Source organism: Hipposideros armiger, unplaced genomic scaffold, assembly GCF_001890085.2.
Source record: "Hipposideros armiger isolate ML-2016 unplaced genomic scaffold, ASM189008v1 scaffold_369, whole genome shotgun sequence".
NCBI lineage: Eukaryota > Metazoa > Chordata > Mammalia > Chiroptera > Hipposideridae > Hipposideros > Hipposideros armiger.
Window position 1 is genome coordinate 1,325,979 of NW_017731719.1, and position 20,228 is coordinate 1,346,206.

The 20,228-nt window shown below is 42.6% G+C and overlaps 1 long non-coding RNA gene across 5 annotated transcripts in view; it reads left to right on the forward strand.

Moving 5' to 3' along the window:
- LOC109393177 (uncharacterized) overlaps positions 1–18,191 on the forward strand; it is a 48,537-nt gene extending 30,346 nt beyond the window's left edge. Inside the window, exons 2-8 of one of the 5 annotated variants that reach the window (XR_002126199.1) lie at positions 3,284–3,326; positions 10,835–10,939; positions 11,484–11,550; positions 12,280–14,013; positions 14,479–14,694; positions 16,948–16,992; positions 18,155–18,191. This is a non-coding gene — a long non-coding RNA (uncharacterized LOC109393177). Of the gene's footprint in view, positions 1–3,283; positions 3,327–10,834; positions 10,944–11,483; positions 11,551–12,279; positions 14,695–16,947; positions 16,993–18,154 lie in introns of all 5 variants that reach the window. The other 4 variants (XR_002126197.1, XR_002126196.1, XR_002126200.1 and 1 more) reach the window with 4 other exon arrangements.
- Positions 18,192–20,228: the final 2,037 nt, after the last annotated feature.

Below are 20,228 nucleotides of genomic sequence, written 5' to 3' on the forward strand. Positions count from 1 at the left end.
AAAAAAAAAAAAAAAAAAAAAAAATGGCTCTTTCTTCTCGGGTTCCACAAACAACATACAGAATCCTTCATGATCTTGCCCTTCCCTCCCCCTCCAGCCTCATTGTTTACCACCCCCTCTCCTCACCAGTTCTTCCCTCCAACTATCTTGAACATTGAACCTCACCCAGCATATGCTCCTATCTCTGAACACACACATTTTGCTTTCTTACATTATCTCTTCCTTCTCATGATTTCTTTAGCTAGCTAGTTGCAAGACATCTTTCAAAACTTAGCTTTCTTTTCTCTGGAACACTTTTTGGTTCTCCTGTCCCGCCCCTCCCTCTTTTTATCTCACAATTCTCCTGACTACCTCCAATGTACATACATCTCAAAAGTGGGTTTCATGCCTGTATTAGCCAGGGTCCCAACAGGAAAGAGATGGTATCCTCTGATCAGTCTAAATTTGAGGAGAATTTATTTATAAGGGACTACTTATGAAATTGTGGGTGGATTTAAGTGGAACCACAGGAACTGATGTAGAAACTAGGCTAGTAGCAGCCACAAAGCTGCCACCAAACCTGGATCAGAAGGGAGAAGATGAGGGAGAGAGCAGGTCAGCTGAGGATGAGTAATGGCTTTTGACTGAGTTATCCTCCCAGTGAGGGAAATAAATACCTTGAGCTGCATTGTATCTCCCTTTGGTCTCCCGAAATGGTCCTTATTGATGAAAGCTAACAAGAAGCCAGAGGGCTGAGGAGCCTTATTGTCTTGGCCCATGTAGACCAGCCTCCCAGGGAAGAGCAAATGGTAGTAGAAAGAAGGAAAGATTTTGTTCTCTTCCCTCTTAAGTTCTGTGGCTAGGCCTGAGCATTATACTGACAAAAGACAGATTAACAGGAGAAAAGCATATAATTTTTATTTGATGTTAATACTTTTTCATGACACAGGAGTCCTCATGAAAAAGAAATGAAGACCAAGGAAGTGGCTAGACCTGAGAGTTTACATACCATTTCTACAAAGAACAATAAATTGTGGAGATGTGACAATACAAGAAAAAAGGGGCGGGCCGGCCGAGTGGTGCGTTGGTTAAAAGCTGGCTTGGGACGCCAGAGGGCCCCAGTTCAGATCCCACATATGAGGGCCAGTGACACTGCCCTCTACAGCTAAGATGCTGAACAACAGCTCAACCTGGAGCTGGGTTGCCATGAGTCTCCGGCGACAGCGTAGGCTGCAGCCCCTGCTGCAGTGGGTTGCCATGGGTTACCATGTGTAGCCAGCAGCCAGCATGAGCGGCCAGCAGCTGCTGTGAGTGGCCGCCCAGGAGCCGGCAACTGATCTGCCTCGCCTGGGAAGAGCGCAATGATGCTGCCAACTTGGGCCAGTGAAGCAACGTCTTCCACAACTAGACTGAAGAAAAAAAGGACAGCAACTTGTCTGTTCCCCTTCCCCTAATTCCCTAATAAAAATCTTTAAAAAAAAAAGAAAAGAAAAAAGGGTCCTGGGGTGGGGCAGTAAATTATGAGAAAGTGACTAGGAAATACATGGGGGAAACCAATGGAAGGAAAGGGTTATTTTAGTAGATTTGTTTGTACAGATTCATTGGTGTCAACTCCCCATTTTGGGCGATAAGAGTATTTACCTCTTCCTGGTATATGGGGGGCACCTTTCTCATGAGAAAAGTGTGTCCTACTTTTAAGGTAGAAAGTGGAAGATAGGAAAGCCCTCCTTGCAGTTGCTGCTTCTCAAGTGCTTTCAGTCCAAAACAATCGATATGCCAAAGTGACATATTTTGGGGTGAGATGTTCTGATCCTCTTCAGTGGAGTGGATCAGGGGGACACAGCGCCCTTCTTCTGTGCTCCACAGCCTCTCACACACACCTCTGTGATCCTACACCTCCCACTGAACTCTCATTGTTTAACTGCTTGACTCTCTAGTGAGTCTGTTGGCTACTTGGAAGGGGGCTGGAACTTTCATCTCTACCCCAGTGCTTACCATAGTGAATGGCATGTACTACGTACTCATTAAATATGATCTAAAATGAAGTAACAAAATTTTGAATGTATACAGAGCCAGAATCATTACAAACCTTAGAGATAACTTAGTCCGCTCTTCTTATTTCAAAGATGAAAAACAAAAAAAAAATAAATTAAATTAAATTACTTTGGACAAAAAATTTTAAAAAGATGAAAAAATGAAAGGCCAGAGGTAAATGGACTTGTTCAGGGTTGCAATTACTAAGTAGTAAATTCAGGGCCAAATCCTAGTTCTCCTGATTCCCAGTCTTCCTTTACTACTTAATTTTAACTGCAATCTCATGGAAGGAGAATTCATGAGTTTCCCATAAAACCAAGTCTTATATTTTGGCAATAAGAAGGAGACAATGAGAAGGCTTTGATCTGTCTACTTGGAGTCCTTCGCTAAAAGCAATCTCTGAGCTCTCTGCATAAGCAATACTTTCAAACCTAGCAAAGTGCCAGGAGCTGGAGTCATGAAATGAAGCGTGGGGCTCAGGAATACGGCATTTACACTAACTACCTCTGGTGGTGGGTGGTGAGGGTGGTTTCGCTTTAACATCCTATTAGCACATTATCTTTAGTTTCCAAAACCTTTCTTGGTTCCAAACCTACAGGTGGTAATGGTGGGTGGAAGGGTGATTGGTAAGATGTTCCTTAGTCGGGAGGCAAAGCTGGTGGTGCCTCCTCACTTGATGATTCAGTGATTGGCTATTGCTGCTGCTCCTGCTGCTGCTGTTTTCTTCTTGGGAGAAGCAGCCATTGCTTTGGAAGTGATTATATGCCAAGAGCAAAAGATGGGAGCATTTATCATACTGGATTAGAATCATCTGTTTATTTATCTGCCCTCAGGGGAGTGTGTGCTCTTTGAGAGAAGAGGTCTGATGCATAGTTGGTGCCACCCCAGAGAAAGAAGAAAATACCAGGTGGCCTTGAGGACATGGATTTAGTGGTGAGGAGCTAGATCTTACGACCTGGCATTCTTCTTAGTACCCCTATGTCCCCTCACATCTCTAACGTGTGATTCTATCACTGTCAAATGGCTGATGGGATGATCCGGGAAGATCATGTGCTTGAAGGTCCTTGTGACATGAACTGTAAAGGTTGGATACAGCTTGATTTCCCAGGAGCTGTTGGGTAGTTGTATGACTTGGGCAAGTTAAACCACCTATATGGGCCTCCGTGGTAAAATGAGAAGGTTGGTAACTGTGACTTAGAGTGTTTTTTTGTTCTCTGAAATTCTCTTACATTTGCCTGCCGTCAAACACCTTGATTTTCTTCTTTGGCAGGGTAGAAGCCAGTCCACGGAGGTCCCACTAAGAAGGATAAAAGGTGAGCTATACAGATTTGTGCCCATAACCAGTTTTGCTACTGCCAAAAGAAAAAAAACAGCACTGATTTGTTTTAGTTTCTCAGAGAACATGCAATGTTTGAAAATCATCTTCCTTCTTACATTTTCAAAAAAAGTAAAAGAAAAGTGGAAGAGCAGTCACATTCTGTGCATATCTTTGCTACTTATAGGCAGAATTTTTCATGCATTTTTTTTTCTTTTCTGGAGGTGTAAGGGAGAATTCCCATAGCTGGAGGAGTGTGGAAATCAGGGAACTGTGGGAGAATGCAAGTGTGACTGTGGGACTACACTTAATTCATTAAAATGTGTGGTTTATGAAAACCATTTTGCCAAAAATGAGCATTGTGGGATGGAGAAGGCAGCAGGAATATGGATGTGTGGGGGGAAATGAAGGAGTAAGAAGTGCCAAGAGAGAAGTCTTATTTGTTGCAAAATGTTGAATCCCACATAAGAATGTGTCAGGAGCCAATTCAAGGAAATTAAAATGCAAATTTGGGGAGTGCAAATCTATTAGGCACAGATATTATGTATTGAATTATTATTGTCCTATTTTTATACTAGTTGTGAATATTCTCTAATGACTTCAGAAAGTTTGTGGAAATTTTTTGAGTTATCCTCCTCTTTTTATCTTTCTCAAATGAAATGGCAGTAATATCTTAACATTGTGTTTTTATTTCTGTCAATACTGTGAATTATTTCAGAGACCAACTGCATTAGTTAGGGCAACACTCACTAGCTGCTGTAACAAATAAACCTAAACTTTAGTGACTTAACACAACAGAAGTTTATTTCTCATCCACAGGACAGTCCAATGCAGGTACATCTAATGGGCACACATTTTCCTCAGTAAGATAACTCAAGGACTAAGGTGCCTTACACCTCATGGCTTTGCTATCTCACAGGAACTGAAAGTCTTTAATATCTAGTCATGGAAAGAGAAACTGAGGATGGAGAAGCTACACCTTCTTAATTGCCTTGGCTCAGAGTGACAAATACTAATTCTATACATATTCTGTTGGCCCAACCCAGATGCAAGAGGGTGCTAGAAATAAAGCCTCTGATGGGATCACTCTTTCCCAGCAGAACAGTTTACTAGGTAAGGAGGAGCAGGAATTTTGACAAGCAGCCATTGCTGCTCTGCCCACTTATCTTTGTCACTCTTAGACTCTAAGAAAAACAGCAGCACTTCCTTGGAGTGTAACTTTTTCTCTAAAGATTTTTAAAGAAACCCTAATATACCTCTTCTGTGAAACCCAAAACGGAAGTTCCCACACAGGCTCTTCCAGCTTCATTACACATTTGCCTCTAGGCTTTCCACTCCCTGATTCTTCTCCATCTCTGTTTGCAATCCACTGGTACCTCAGGCACCAGTGCCCAGGCCCTGTGATTTTTTTCCCTGCATTTATCACACCTCTGCTTGTTTTTACTTCAGGTATCTTCTCTCTCAGAGATATTTCTTTAAAAAAGTGTCACCTCTATCAATGGCATTCCAAGTATTCACAAACCAGGGGGGCCATAAGTTTCCTTCAAAAAAATCTCTTGATAGTGAGACCCCTCGGGTCATACCCAGAACATCCGTGACTGTGTCTGTACTCACCAGTAACCTAAGGCCTCCCCTTCCTCACATATAAGTCAAAGACTGTTAAAGCCAACTTACCTTTTAGAGGTGCAGAAACTGAGGTACAATGAGGTTATGTAGAGCCTTACCTGAAGTTTCACAACTAATTTGTGAAGAACCAGACTTAGGATTTAGGAGTCCTGACTCTCCACTAGTGTTGTTTTCATGCTGTCATGCAGTCTTAAGAGCATAGGGGCATGTGAGTCAATACCAACAAAACCCATGGAAGAGATATTTAAGAAAATATTTATACGCATGCTATGTGTTTTTTTGTTTGTTTTTGGTTTGTTTGTTTTGATCAGCCTTGCATTTCCCTTTCCCATCCAAATCTTTTTATTCCTTGGGACATGGACTATCATTTTTGGTTCCCACAATATATTCATTAGGGCATGGTATTTGGCAGGTGACTAGTAGGTAGTTGATTGCTTTTCTTTTTTTTAACACAAAAGCTAGTGTTGACATAAAATTATAAAAGCATCAAAAATACCTAAAAATAAACATCAAATATATACAAGCCATCGAGTCAGAAAATCTAAATATTTAAAGAAATTAAAGAAGACCTAAATAAATTTAAAAATACATCATGTTCATGAATTGGAAGGCTTAGTATTGTAAATAAGTAAAATCTCTGCAAATTGATCTATAGAGTAAATACAATACGAATCTAAGTCAGGGAATGTGTTCTGAATAAATTATCAAGTTGATTGTAAAATTTATATGGAGATGCAAAGTTTCAAGAGTAATAGAGACAATCTTGAAGAAAAATAAAGTGGGATAATATGACTTGCTATAAAAATGCATCAATTTAAACAGAGAGGCATTGGTCATGGCCAGAAAAATGGGCCAATGGGACCAAACTAAAAAAAAACCCAAAACACAGATCCATGCATATACATATACTTGATATATGACACTACAGAGCCCCGGGGAAAGGACAATCTTTTCAATAAATGGTACTAGCTTAATTGAATATACATATAGAAAAAACTAATCTTGATCTTTACTACATACCATTTACAAATGTCAATATCAAATGTGAAAGGAAAAATAATAAAGCTTCTAGAACAGAGTTTGGCAAATTTTTCTGTGAAGAGCTAGATAGTAAACATTTTGGGCTTCGAGGGCCCATACTTTCGGCCATTGCAGAGCAAGCAGTCATAGAAAATATGTAAATGAATGAGAGTGACTGTGTTCCAATAAAACTTTATTTATAAAAATAGGTAGAGGAACAGATTGGGCCACAGTCCATAGTTTACCAACCCTTGTCTTAGAAGATAATATTGGAGAATATCTTTATGATCTTGGGGTAGGAAAAAAAAGGGCTTCTTATATAAGCACAAAAAGTACTAATCATAAAGGGAAAGATACATTATATTCCTTTAAATTTGAGACCTTCTTTCCATCAAAAAATACCATTAAAAAAGTGAAGAAGCAATCTATAGATTAGGAGAAGTTATTTGCAATACATATAACTCATATCCAGAATATATAAGAACTACCAACAATAAGGAAAAGACCAATAACCAGATTATATAATTGGGCAATTCACAAAAAAAAGTAGCCAGATTCACAATAAACATTTTAAAAGGTACTCACCCTCATTAGTCATTAGGGGAATGAAAATTAAAACCGCAATGAGATACCACCACCTACCTACCAGAATGATCATAATTTAAAAGACTGACAATATCAAATGTTAGCAAGAATTTTGAGTATACGCACTGTTGGTGGAATTGTAAATTGGCACACTCATTTCGGAAAACTCTTTGGCAAGTTTCTCTACATCGAATGTTTGCATAGTCTCTGACTCAGCAATTCCACTTCTTGTCATATACCCCCCCCAGAAATGTGTGACAAAAAACATGTACAAGAATGTTCATGGCAGAATTATTCATTATAACCACAAATTGTAAACAACCTAAACGTCCATTAAATAGGCAGTAGGATAGATAAATATATTATGGTATATTTATATAATGGAATACTATATAGCAATGAAAATAAATGATCTCCTATCACACATAAGTATATGGAAAACTTTCAAATATAATGTTAAGTAAAAGTAGCCAAATGTGAAATAATATATAATGTATAATTCTATTTATATGTGGCCCAAACACAAATAAAGCTAATTTATGGTGTTAAAATTCAGGTTAGCGTTTACATTTGGAGAGAAGTGAGGGGGCGATAATTGAAGGGAGGAAACCTGCAGGGGATATTTTGGGTGCTCATAATGTTCTATTTTTTTATCTGGTTGGTACTTACACAGGTATGGTCATTTTGTGAAAGCTCATTGTCCTATACACCTGTGACCTGAGTATTTTTTTGTGTGCATAAAATACTTTATTCAAAAGGTTTTAAAAATCTATTGGAGGAAAACAACAACAACAATCTACCACTCCTTTTCTAACTATGTGTTTCAACCCCCAGAGTAGGGCAAGACACAGTAGCTGTATAGATGCTTAGGTAAAATTGAAAAGCAGCTGAACAAAGAAACATGACTTGGAAATGCTCACAAAGTCAAAGACCCAGATACCTCCAATATATTAAACTTAAAAGGTCATGTGGTCTATTGACTACTACACAGAAGGAGTCATTTCTAGATAGATTCATCTCAGAGGGATTCATCTCAGGATTATTGGGTCAAGAGAATGAGGTCATGAAGTTAGAAGAACTGGATCGCAATTCTATTCTTCTACAACTGTCCCACATTAGTCTCCCTCTTTCTAGTCACTAGCCATGGTTAAGTCTCATAGGAAGTGGTTTTACTCACAGGACAATTGGCTCTGTGTACCAGCTGGCTTAGACTTAGGTTTCCCTAGAGACAGGATGGATTGATTCAAGGTTTTCAGGGCTCTATTGTTTTTTTAAAATGCAGTAGCTGAGAACTCTATTCCTGAATCCTGGAACTTTAATCTTCATAAAATAAAGGGAATTTTTATCTCCTCAATCAGAGTAGAAAAATAATTCTTCCATCTCCTTCATATTTTTCCCTTCTAATCCTTAAAATCTTTGGGGGCCTCTAATTGAAACCTTCTAAATTCATTTCCTGCAAGTATTCCTCAGTAGCTAGAACCATTATTGGTGCTGAGAAGTTTTTTTGATGGAGGTACAATTGCTCTTCTGTTGGTGTCCAGTGGAAGCTAACCTCAGTGCCATGTTTTCATAAGCTTTGGTGATTGAGAGAATGCCGACAGGATGGCAAGCAGGCACAGCTTCAAGCACGTCCCCTTCAGTGTAGCTTAATAGCAAAAGCACAGGTTTTGGTGTCAGACAGATCTCAGCTCAAATACGATGTCCAACAATCACTAGATGCTTAACGATGGATAAATTAGTTAATTTCACTTAGATTCGATATCCATAATTATAAAATAAACACTATTTTGTTTTTTTGTTGTATGTATGTGAAACATAAGACAATCAATGTAAAACTCTAGTACAGTGACTGACCCAGAGCAATAATAATAATAATTAATAACAGTAACTCTTAAATAGTACTTACTATGTACCAAGCATTGTTGTATGTGTCATATATATGTTGACTGATTTGTTTTTCACAACAATCCTATGAGATAGGTCTTGTTACTATTACCACTTTATAAATGAGGAGCCAGAGCACAGAGAGGTTAAGTAACTTGCCCAAGGTCAGACAGCTACAAAACGGCAGAGCAAGGACACTGACCCAAACAGCCTGGCTGCAGAGTCCATGTTCTTATCCACAACACCAAACTGGTTTCTTACCCCGAAAGTGGAAGCAATAAAGCATGGATTACTTGGTTAAGAAACTCTTCTTTCATCCTCTTTCTCATAAATCTTAATGATACATCTAATTTTTACAGTTAGAAAGAGAGAAATAAAAGAGATGTCTCTATGTTTTCCTCCTTTTAGCAGCTCCCCCTATATCCTGTTTTCACCTCCTTAGTTATAGAAAAGTTACAGAGAATAGGACTGCTTTTTTTTTTTCCAGCCATTATTTTTTTTTTTAAGATTTTTATTGGGGAATTGGGGGGATGGAAACAGTGCTGGGGAATTGGGGTAAGGGGAACAGCCAAGTTGCTGTCGTTTTGTTCTTTAGTCTAGTTGTGGAGGACGTTGTTTCACTGGCCCAAGTTGGCACCATCATTGCACTCTTCCCGGGTGAGGCAGATCAGTCGCCGGCTTCTGGACGGCCGCTCACTGCGGCTGCTGGCCGCTCACGCTGGCTGCTGGCTACACACTGTAGTCCATGGCAACCCACTGCCGCAGGGGCTGCAGCCTACGCCGTCGCCGGTGACTCACAGCAGCCCAGCACCAGGTCAAGCTGTTGTTCAGCATCTTAGCTGTGGAGGGCAGTGTCACTGGCCCTCATATGTGGGATCCGAACCGGGGCCCTCTGGCATCCCAAGCCATTTCTTAACCATTGCGCCACTCGGCCGGCCGGAGAATATGACTGCTTTGGTAAGCTCCCATGTCATTAACAATCACATGTTGAGTACCTGTGGCGTGCCAAGCACTGTGCTAGGTAATAGGGAAACAAGGGGGAAGTCAGCTGCTTCCCCGCTCACCCACTCACCCCAGGTCACATGGAAGCGCTGTGGCATAAAGCCTGAAGAACCAGCTTTGAACGATTGATGGGTCATTGCTCATACAGCCCCGCCTCCTCAATCAGCTTTCAGAGAGGCTTGTGTGAGTCCAGAACCAAACCAACCCTGAGTTATGCCAAGGGAGCCTTCTCCAGCCTGAATTTGGTTTGCTGATTTGCTCTAGAAACAGCAAGCACATTGTTCCTAACTCCTGGACACACTTGCCAGCAGCAGCTCATGACCTTCCAGAAACTGGTTTGCTTTTTTATAGCAGGCTTTAATTTTAACTCCCTTCCTTTTTTTAATCAAAAATTAATTAAAACACCATTGCAAGCACAGAATTCACTCACTCTGATTTTCAAGCATGGAAGGAGAAAAGAGAAGAAAAAGCACAGAGTTCATTGCTCACCATACCTGGGTTGGCAGAGTCCTCAAGAGTTTTGCTGCATTGGAATCTAAGATGATCCCTATAGCAACCCAAATACCTCTGCTGAGGGTGGACATGCTGCCCTGGGTGCCCTCAGGTCTGTGGGTTGAGAGGAACGGCCGGGCTGTGAAGGACATACCTGACACAACTTTAACTTAGTGGAAACACAAGGCAAACTTTGTTGCAGCCTTCTTTCTTTCCCTCCCTCACTCTACCTCTCTCCTTTCCATGTAGCTCCTCCTTTCCATGACAAACCTAGAAAGCATCCTCCCTAGGAATAAAAATTTCATGACTATCTAAGTTCAAGTCCACCATGACAAGGCCATTGGGTTTTGACAGGTGAAGCTAAGTACAAAACTGGGGCTTGGAGAGCTTTCTTGACACCTCTCTTCCTGTTTCTTCTACCCCAACTCCACCCTCCAGCTCAATGTAAGTGATGTGTAGCAAGATGGAATAACCCACAGGACTTTTGAATATTTGCCTGTAGGCTTCCGAGCCAAGTGTGTATCTTCAGAATTATTCTAGGGATGGGCTAAGAGCAACAGTGATTACAACAAGCCCAAACTCTGCTTAGTGATCTGTGGGAAGTTTCCTGGGATGCATGTCATGTTGAAACAAATGTTGATGTTTCTTCTGTACTAAATGCTCTTGGAGTTTACGTAAAAGGAGGAAGGACAAGCTTGTGGAACGGTAGTTCTCTCCTTCTGCACCATTTGCTTCCCTCATTGCACCATGTTCACTGCTGCCTGCTCTGCCAAGCAGTAGGAGTCAATTCAATGGCTCAAAGGGCTGGGAGGGAGGCGAGAGTTGACAGCTACTAGTAGGGGAGCTTATGGGGTTTCTACACAGTTTTCTTGAACTACAAGATTGATTTTTTGCTAGATTTCCCAAAGGTGAATGAATCTACAGTCCTCCTTCCAAAAAAATATCAGACTCTGGGGAGACAATAAGAAAGGAACTAAAGCTACTTTTGAAAAGTTTTCCAAGGTTGGTAAGTGCCATATAAGGTCCCTGTTAACTTTGATTTTTGTTGGGCTAGAGGGAGGGGAGAACTGCATGGTTGGAAGCTTTGGCCATGGCCTAGGCACTCTGAATTAAGACTAAGGAAGCAGGATTTCCCTCAGGGCCTTGGTGCTGACTTGGAATTTCGAGATCACAGGAAACTCTGTGGAGTGGGAAAATAGTTGTCTGTTATGCTTGTGCAACAGGATGATAGATTCTTTCACACTAGGAATCTTTATGAGGGGCAACTAGTTAACTCAGGTGGTTGGAGCATAGTGCTCATAACACCAAGGTTGTAGGTTTGACCCCCACATGAGCCACTGAGCTGCACCCTCCACAACTATTGAAACAATAGATTGAAACAACTACTTGGAGCTGATGGGTCTTGGAAAAACACACTGTTCCCCAATTTAAAAAAAATCTTTATGAGATGACCTGAACCTTAGAGAGATGAAAAGCCATCTGAGCTGAGGGTTGATTCTGGATCTCAGAGCAAACATTTCCTCTTGTGCCTTGTCTTGTGTCTCAGGTTAGATTCTCCAGAAGCAGACCCTGAATGATTCATTTAAGTTGGTCACTGAAAGGAAGGCTGTCAGGTAAGGGTACAGTATCATGTAAAGCCCCAGGGAGGGAGGGAGGTGTGACTTAAATACTCCAGAGCTTCCTGTGACCCTCACTGTGGTCCTGATTTTATATATCCTCCTCCCACCTGTCAATCGTTGGTTAAGGGCTGTCATCCCAGGGAGGATGCACATTCCCATTATTGTTTTCTGTAAGCAAGAAAAGTCATTCAGACCCCCAAAGATAACCCTCTGACTAAGAGATACAGGTGCTGCTGGGCACACTTGGAGCTGGTGTGCATGAAAATGATAAAGGTTCCCAAGGGGTGTGGGCAGAGCACTGACTTCATTGGCCATACCTTGTCTGGACCCAATAACCCCTGGCTGGCAGGTTATCACTTGAGGTCAGTTGTAGGTACACAAAGTATGATTACCTGTAAAAGAAACTGCTGTAGCAGTGTATGGGGGCACAGGTACAGAAGGATAGAGGTGGCTGCTGTGAGTGCCCCAGACCCTGCCATTGATCCCAGAGTTACTATCAACCAGTGGTCCTCTGAGGCTGTGCCCTTCGTCTCACCTTAACTTGTTTTGGATCACACATGCCCTGCTTGACTATATGCAGTAGGATCGGGGGTGGATTCTGAACTAGCGGAGGACAGCAGTCCACATCTCTGCTTTCTCCTCTATTTCCGGGGTGGGGTGGGGTGGGGGAAGAATGCATAAAGCCAGATGCCCAGGAATGAGTGCATCTTTCTAAACTTCCAGGCCATCCTGCAGTCTGGAGTTCTTACAGCCAAGTAGGAGCCATTTGGACTATAGACGTCTAGCCAGCCTGTTCACATGGCCCAAAGGTGTGACCTACACTCACAGTTGTTAGTTGTTAGCACCTGAGCACAGCACTGCAGGTGAGACTTCTGAAGACCCGGTCCTGTCACCTAACAGCAAGAAAGAGCTTCTGGAAGCCTGCAGCTCAGCCGTTGAGCTCTCAAGTGTGGCCTGTCTAATGGTGGCCTGCCAGTCTGGAGAGGAACAGGGACATTAGCTGGCAAGTTAGATCTGGGATCGGTTTTGTGCAGCATTAGGAGATTGTAAGGATTAAGGGAAATGAGGCAAAAGCCAGGAAGCAGACGTGCTAAATCTACTGGTTTTCCGAAGGTATAAATCCTGCTAGTTGTGCCCTGCCACCATGGAGTCTCTAGATCCTTGTCAAACCTCTTCCTCAGACTAAAAATAATCATTCGTATATAAACAAACGTAAATATATTTTTAACATGCCTCAGAAAACCACCTTCCTGTTGGGTTTCAAGGTTCTCTGTCCCAGTCAACTGGCAGATCACAAAAGCAACTGCAACTGCTTGGAACTTTCCACCACAGACAGTCAATTGTGACCCCAGCTGACATCTTATTGTGGGTGCCAAAGTGAGTTTGTGTTGAGAGATTGCAATCTCTAACTGCTTTGTGGTTTCAGAAGGCAAGAGAGGCCAGAACCTAAGGGAGGGCTGAGAGGTTAAAAACTCAGGGTGAATAACTCCCAAAGGACCCACACCTTTTGAGGGTCATTGGTGTGGCTTCCTGAGGAAAGTTTTATAAGCCAGAGCACCATACCGTTGAAACGTTAGCCAGCGGAAACAAAGAAAACCCGTCACTCAGCCAGGCAGCTAGCTGGCTGGCTGCTTCCAGATGGGGATGGTATTTCACCCTGTGAGGGCAGGCTGAGATGGAAGAGGAACTGACCAACTGACACCATCTGAAAGAATTTGACACTATAAAAAATGTATTTCTTTTAAAGGTGTACACACGGCAGATGATCCCTGTTAGCTTATATCTAACAAAATAACACTGTGTTCCTACCAAGGTAGTCTTTTTCTAACTTACTTATCAGATATTAGGCACCTCTTACCTCTTCTTGGCACTTATTATCCTTCCATGAAAGGAAAAGATTGCGTCAAATGAAGAACTGTATTGCAAGGACCTTATGTGCTTGTCAGGGTGTGGCCCACATCCCCAGGAGGCAAGGCTAGGAATAATTAGAAAAAATTGTGGGATAAAGAAACAGAGATAGAGAAGAGCTAAGACATGTGCTCAGAGGCAAATGGCTTAGAGCTAGTCAAGTGGCAGAGGCATTTTTTTTTTTTCCAGCACCACAATTAAGGTCACTGGACTCTTAGGCGCTGCTTTGGTGATAAACTAATGCTTCCAGTTCCGATGAAGTGGTGTAAGCTCAGGCCAGCGAAACAAGCAAGAAGCATGTGCAGGAAGGCAGAGCTCTTAGCTCCCATTTCCCAGTCCATTCACAGACTCCTACCTCTGCCCTTAGAGCTGTTTGGGAAGTTCTTCTACTTTGGCCTTCAGCCCCCAACAATGGAATTTCTCTGCTTGGGGGTAAAAAGAGGAATTCCTCTCACAGTGCCAACATCACCCCCCTCCTTGTCACCCCGAGGAGAGAGCAGAGAGGTGGTGAGACCAGGCCTGCCCAGAGATGGAGTTTTGAGGCGTGAGGTAATGTTGGTTCCCCATGTATGACTGCAACCAGAGGAGCTTGGCAGGGGCTGTAATGGAAGAGAGGCCGGCTTTGAGATTTTCTTTCTGTTTGGTCTGGATGTATTCCAAATACAAATTAAACTCAAATGAAAACTTTAGAAATGTTATATTACCAAAGTGTGCCTGTGTGTGTTTTGGGGGGATAAGGGTGAAAGAACGGGGGCTGTCGGGGAGGGGGAGCAGCTGCCATACAGCTAAACAACTAAATCTTAACCTAAACCTAAACAACCACAGCATTCAGAGCATCCAGGCTCTCATGGCCCCCCCACTAAAGGGGAGGGATCATTACTACCCAAGGGCTCGGATTTTGTGTTTCAATTACACACCAGTCCGGGTGTGCAACTGGAACGCCTGGGTCACAGCCATTCATTTGCCGTTAACATGGTTGCTAACCTTCCTTATCTCTACTTCTCTGGCCCTCAGCCTCTTCAACTGTAAATGAGTGGTATGAATCAGATGGCAGGCATCTTTCCACTCGGAGTGCGGTTCTAGTGCGGTCAATGGAGTGCGTGATTTCTAAACATCAGTCACCCATAATTCTAAGATGGATTTGAAAAACGGAAAATGTTGAGTGGCTCTATGCATTTCATTTCTGTCTTTTTTAGAGGACCTTTCCTATTTCAGGCAACTGCCTCTGCGGTGAGTATGTGTGTGTGAAAGCATATGTTTGCAAAACAGATGAAACATTTGCGTATAATAGCATTTTCACAGCAGTTAGTATAAACAGGCAGAAACTTATCTCCTGCAAGTGATTAGGAGTGGCTTTTGGTAGGTGTCTGTGAAATGACAGATTGTGCAATTTTTAGAAGAAAAAAAAGCGTGTAGGAAAAAAACCCTACAGGCAATAATATTTTGACCTTGAGGGGAAAAATATGCTAGTTTGTTTATAGAAAATAAACTCTGCTCCAAAGTTTACATTCAGAAGAACCGTGGTTGCTTGCTCATTAATAAATTGAGAACAGAATTGTTGATTACTGAGGTTAATGTTCTTTTACTAAAATAAAAATATTGTATGTAATTAGATTAAGAAGAGATTTCAGAAGAAAGGGTGACGATTTGAATAATCCTAGAGTCAATACAGGCACATTTTGATTTTATTAGCTAGCTATTAGGGCAGTATTCAGCATTTTATGTGTGACACACAGTGTTAGGATGTTGCTGTTGAAAGTCATTTGTGTCCGCTGTCTGGACTAATTGAGCGACAATAATAAAACGCTGTTTTTAGATAAACAATGGGTGGCAGAGCTCCATTGGTCCCCGCAGGGAGCGTGTTTATGCCTTTCAAAGAGCAACTGGCTGAGCTCACATGCCACAGCCATTTCACAGAGGAAAGTCAAGTCATTTAAATCAACTAAATTGAACGCAGTTTTGAAATGGAAATCAGTAATCCCAGTTAGGAGCTAGCTGCCTCATTGTCAATGGGAAGCTTGAAGCACAGATTGCTGTCTGGTTCTCTCCCAAATCTCATTCAAAGGCAGGAGGCCCCAGAGCAACGTAGATTGCAAGTTAGCAATACAAGGGAATAAAGTGTCACATGTCATATGTTTTCTGTAGTGTGTGGGTGCTGAACAGGTTGACATGGAAATATCATCATAAACCCAGCTGCCCACTTCTACCCCCCTCCTCCTGCCCAGAACAAGATGGGCCTGAGACAGACTGACAGCCAGAATGACAGACAGACAGATGGATGGAAATGGGTGACTTGCTGCTGTCCTCACCCAACAGAAAGCCTTTCTCTTTAGGAGCATGAACGTTTGCATACCTTCTCTCTCCTCCTCAAAATGTGTTCCTTCCTTCCTTCTCTCTCCATGCCCTTTAGAATAAAGCATTTCTAGAGACGAATCTCAACTTTGCGTAGAGATTAAGATCTGCGGTTACAGACTAAGAACCGAAAGGCACTTGCAGGCCAGTCTCCTTAAATGCACTTTGTCTGAACGCAGGCTCAAGCAACCAGCAGGGTTTTGTAGCCACAAACGGGTGACTGTGGGTGGGGGTTAGCATCTCCTCCTCAGCTATCAGCCTTCCCCAAGCCGACGCAAACAACCACACAATCTAGGTAAGAGCAGAATGTTTGCTTGGCAGATAGAGCTTCCAGGTAGGTTCACTATACACCCCACAAACTAAATTGTATCTCTCTTAACTCTAAAATTGTGTTGTCACCACTGAGTCTTAGGAAGTTGTGTGCAGTCCAGTGATGTTTTCCTTCAACAACTGTTTCTTGAGCACCAGCTGGGAACCAGGTCCTCTGGCTGGTTGCTGACGAGACATCCTCTCAAAAGACCAGTCTGTGGGACTTTAAATCTTGTGGGGACACAGAGAGGCAGGCAGGTAGAGTACAATACAATGGTGCTTTGGTGAGGCATGTTCAGGGAGTCACGAGGGGCTTCCTCTGTGTCTCAGTCAGCTCAGGCTGCTATAACAAAATACCACAGACTGGGGTCTTTTAAACAACAGATTTTTACTCCTCACAGTTTTGGAAGCTGGAAGTCCAAGGCCAAGGTGCCAGCAGATTCAGCTCTTGGAGAGATTCAGTTCTAGGCTGCTTTCTCACTCACAGCACAGAGAGAGCTCTGGTGTCTCTTCTTCTTCTTACTAGGACACTAACCCCATCATGGGGGCTCCACCCTTATGACCTCTTCTAAGCTACCTCCCTAACCACCACATTGGGGGTTAGGGCTTCAATGCATGAATTTGTGGGGTGGGGTAGAATCATTTGGCCCATCTCACCCTCTAGTGTACCCAGCCCCAGGTCAGCCAGCTCTTTTAGGGTTCCTCCTTGTGCCACTCAGCCCTGACTTTCTAGGCACTCCTATTTTCCACCCTCTATGCCAGGGCCAATTCCTTTGCTTCTTGATTGCTAAAAACACAAAGTCCTTTCTGTCTATTCCTCAGAAAACCACTGTGACAGATTAAAACTACTCTTTATCCAATCTTCAGGTGAGTAAATGTGATGGTTGATTTTATGTTTCAACTTGGCTAGGCTATGGTGCCCACTTGTTTGGTCAAACACCAGTCTAGATGTTGCTGTGAAGATATTTTTTTAGATGTTATCAGCATTTAGATCAGCAGGCTGTGAGTGAAGCAGATTACCTTTCACAGTGTGGATGGGTGCAGAAGACAGAGCATGGAGCTAAAGAGGATTATTCTCAAGCCTTAAAATGTAATAGAATGTACTCTGCTAAGTTTCAAACTTGCTTGGGACCTATGACCCTACTTTTTTCTGATTTCTTCCTTTTGGAAAATAGGAACGTCCTTCTTATGACTGCCGCACCATTTATGTGGGGAGCAGGTAACTTGCCTGTTTGCACAGGCTCACAGATGGAGAGGAATTTTGCTCCAGGGTGAATCATACTCCGGGTTACCCCAAGATCTGATTTAGATGAGATTTAGAATTTAAAGTTGATGCTGGAATAGGTTAAGACTATGGGGCTGTTGGATAGGGTGAATGTATTTTGCATGTGCAAAGGACATGAATTTGGGGGGCCAGAGTATGGACTGTTATGGGTTGAAATTTGTCCCCCTAAGTTTGTGTGTTGACTCTCTAACCTCAGAATGTGACTGTATTTGGAAATAGGATCATTGCGGATACAATTAGTTAAAATGAGGTCATACTAGAATAGGGTGGCCCCTAATCCAATATGACTGATGTCCTTATAAAAAGGGGTAATTTGGACACACATGTTGTATGTGTGTACTACAGAGTAGCGCCCCCCCACACACACACACACACCACCACTGAAAGACTTTTAAGTTTTCTTTCCAATAGAATGTTAAGTATAAAAATATTAAGTATAGAAATGTTTTCTCCCTAGTTCCTTAGTTTCTTAGCTCCTGGCTTTGATTACTCTTCTAACCAGTTTGTGAATCCTAGTCTAAAGATTGCTCCTAGCCTGAATCATAAAATCTCCTACCCTTGCTTCAGATAACTACTTGAAAGCCTGTGACTTCCTAATATCTCCCAGGCCAGTAAGCCTAATGATTCTTTCCAAACCCATTCTGGGCCTAGACAATTGACGCCACCTGAGTGATGGGCTGAATGGCCACAGGCTTCATAAGAACTAACAGGTTTACTAATTAAAATCTATTTTTCCTCATTCAGGAGCCTTGGGAATACAGATGACACCCCAGCAAGATTGCTAGTCACAACCAAAAAAACCAACATGGTCTTCCAGGCAGATCTCGAGACCACTTTCTCTCATCTGAGATCAGATAGGGTGAGAGTTCCATGAATCCCCCAAATAGGCAGGGACACCTCTATGCCCCTGCCCAGCAGGAAGCAGATACAGAAGAAAAGACCTCCTGTCCCTCAGCTTCCCATAGAGATTTAATGGGGATCACATCTCTCAAACGGAAAACAAGGCAGGCAGTTAGAGGCAGGCATTGGGTCTCTGCATTCCTGCACATCCCACAGAATGCGACTGCCAAGGGGACATCCCCTCTCCACCCAAAACTCCCCTTTGTATTGTTATTACCTACCCCTGCGGGAAAACAAATGGGCACAAAATACCCAACTAGATCAGACCAGCCACTAGCACCTGCGCAGTACCTGTTGTCAATCACAGGTGCCAATCAAGTGGTCCCATGCCCAGAGGGGAACATCCCATTCTAGAGAAAAAGGGATAAAAACTCCAAGTCCTGGGAAGTCCACCCGTTTGACTGTTTTGCCCTCTTCTGGACCGCTTCTTCCTTTTTTGATCCCTCCCTCCCTTTTTTGAGCCTCGCCTTTGTACGTGGCCACTCCAAACTCTTTGGAATGTAATTTCTCTTCTAATAATGGGCCCTTGAGCCATTCTCTGCTGCTCGGGCCTACTTCTACTTCTTTGAAATGTACTATCTCTTCTAATAAACTGCATTTTCATTACTTTGCCCTGGTATCTTGTTCAATTCTTTGCTTGAGAAACCAAGAATCTGGGAACCACGCTGAGAAGAGCCCACTCTCCAACAACAACAACAATACACATACACACACACACACACACACACACACACACACACACACGGGTACCACGTGAAGATTGGAACTATGCTGCCACAATCCAAGGATTAGAAAAGAGGCCTGGAACAGATTCTCCCCTGCTGCCTTCAGAGGGAGCGTGGCCCTGCCGAGACCTTGACCTCACACTTGTAATCTCCAGAAGTGTGAGACAGTGAATTTCTGTTGGTAGTACTCTGCTAAGGCACCCCCAGCAAACTAACTGTGCTCTTCCTTGTCGCCCCTGTACCGCACTCTGCACTGATCATCCCTGGAAGCCCACCTTTTTGGACACCCTCGTGTCACGTAGGGGTGACAAGGAGGTCCTGCCTCTCAGCCCCATGTCTCTTGGCCACTGTGGATTCTCCGTCCTGCCACCAACACAAATATCAACACGCACAGGATGCAGCCCCACTGTGAGAGCTCTGGCTCCAAGTCCTGTAGCATGCTTACAAAATCATGGCCAAAAGTGTTAAGTGGCTTATGCACATTAGCATCTGAAATATAGGGATCACATCAGTATGCAAATACACATTAGTGTAAAAAAAGTGAAAGGAGAAAACAGCCTCAAAGGTTATCTTTATCTTTACTAAACTTGCTGGCAACATTAGGTCCTGGTTGCTCAAAATGGCTCAAGTGCTTCTGAAATTAAGAAGCTCTGAAAACAAAGATCCAGTTTATTATTTTTTTCTTCAAAGGAATGCCTGTCATAAATTCGGAACATGGAAGAAAACAAGATGCTGCAGTTTAGGAGTTCAGGACCTAGGTTCGCGTGTTGGTTGGGTCTCTAATCAGCTGCATGATCTTAGATAAATTACTCAGAAAGCTTGTTGGGCATCACCTTTCTTATCCATAAATAAAAGCAAAAAAGCCTAACCCTGGGATGTGTGGACTTCCCCTTTCAGTTACTTACTTTCTTAGGTTTCAGAGTCTAGGAAGACAATATGGTGCATAAACCAAACATTATATAACATCCCAGAGGGGTTTGAGGCAATACCCTGTGAATCAAACACATGACTATTTCCACAGTCCTTTATGGGTCAAATATAGGACTAAAGAAAAAGTTAGTGTAAATATTCACACCAACTGGGATAAGTGGAGCCTGATATCGCTTCAGTTCATGTTTTGCCACCAAAGTGGTTGTAAAAATCTTTCAGATGTTGTCAGAGACTTTTGGATTTTAGAATTATGGATATGGGAC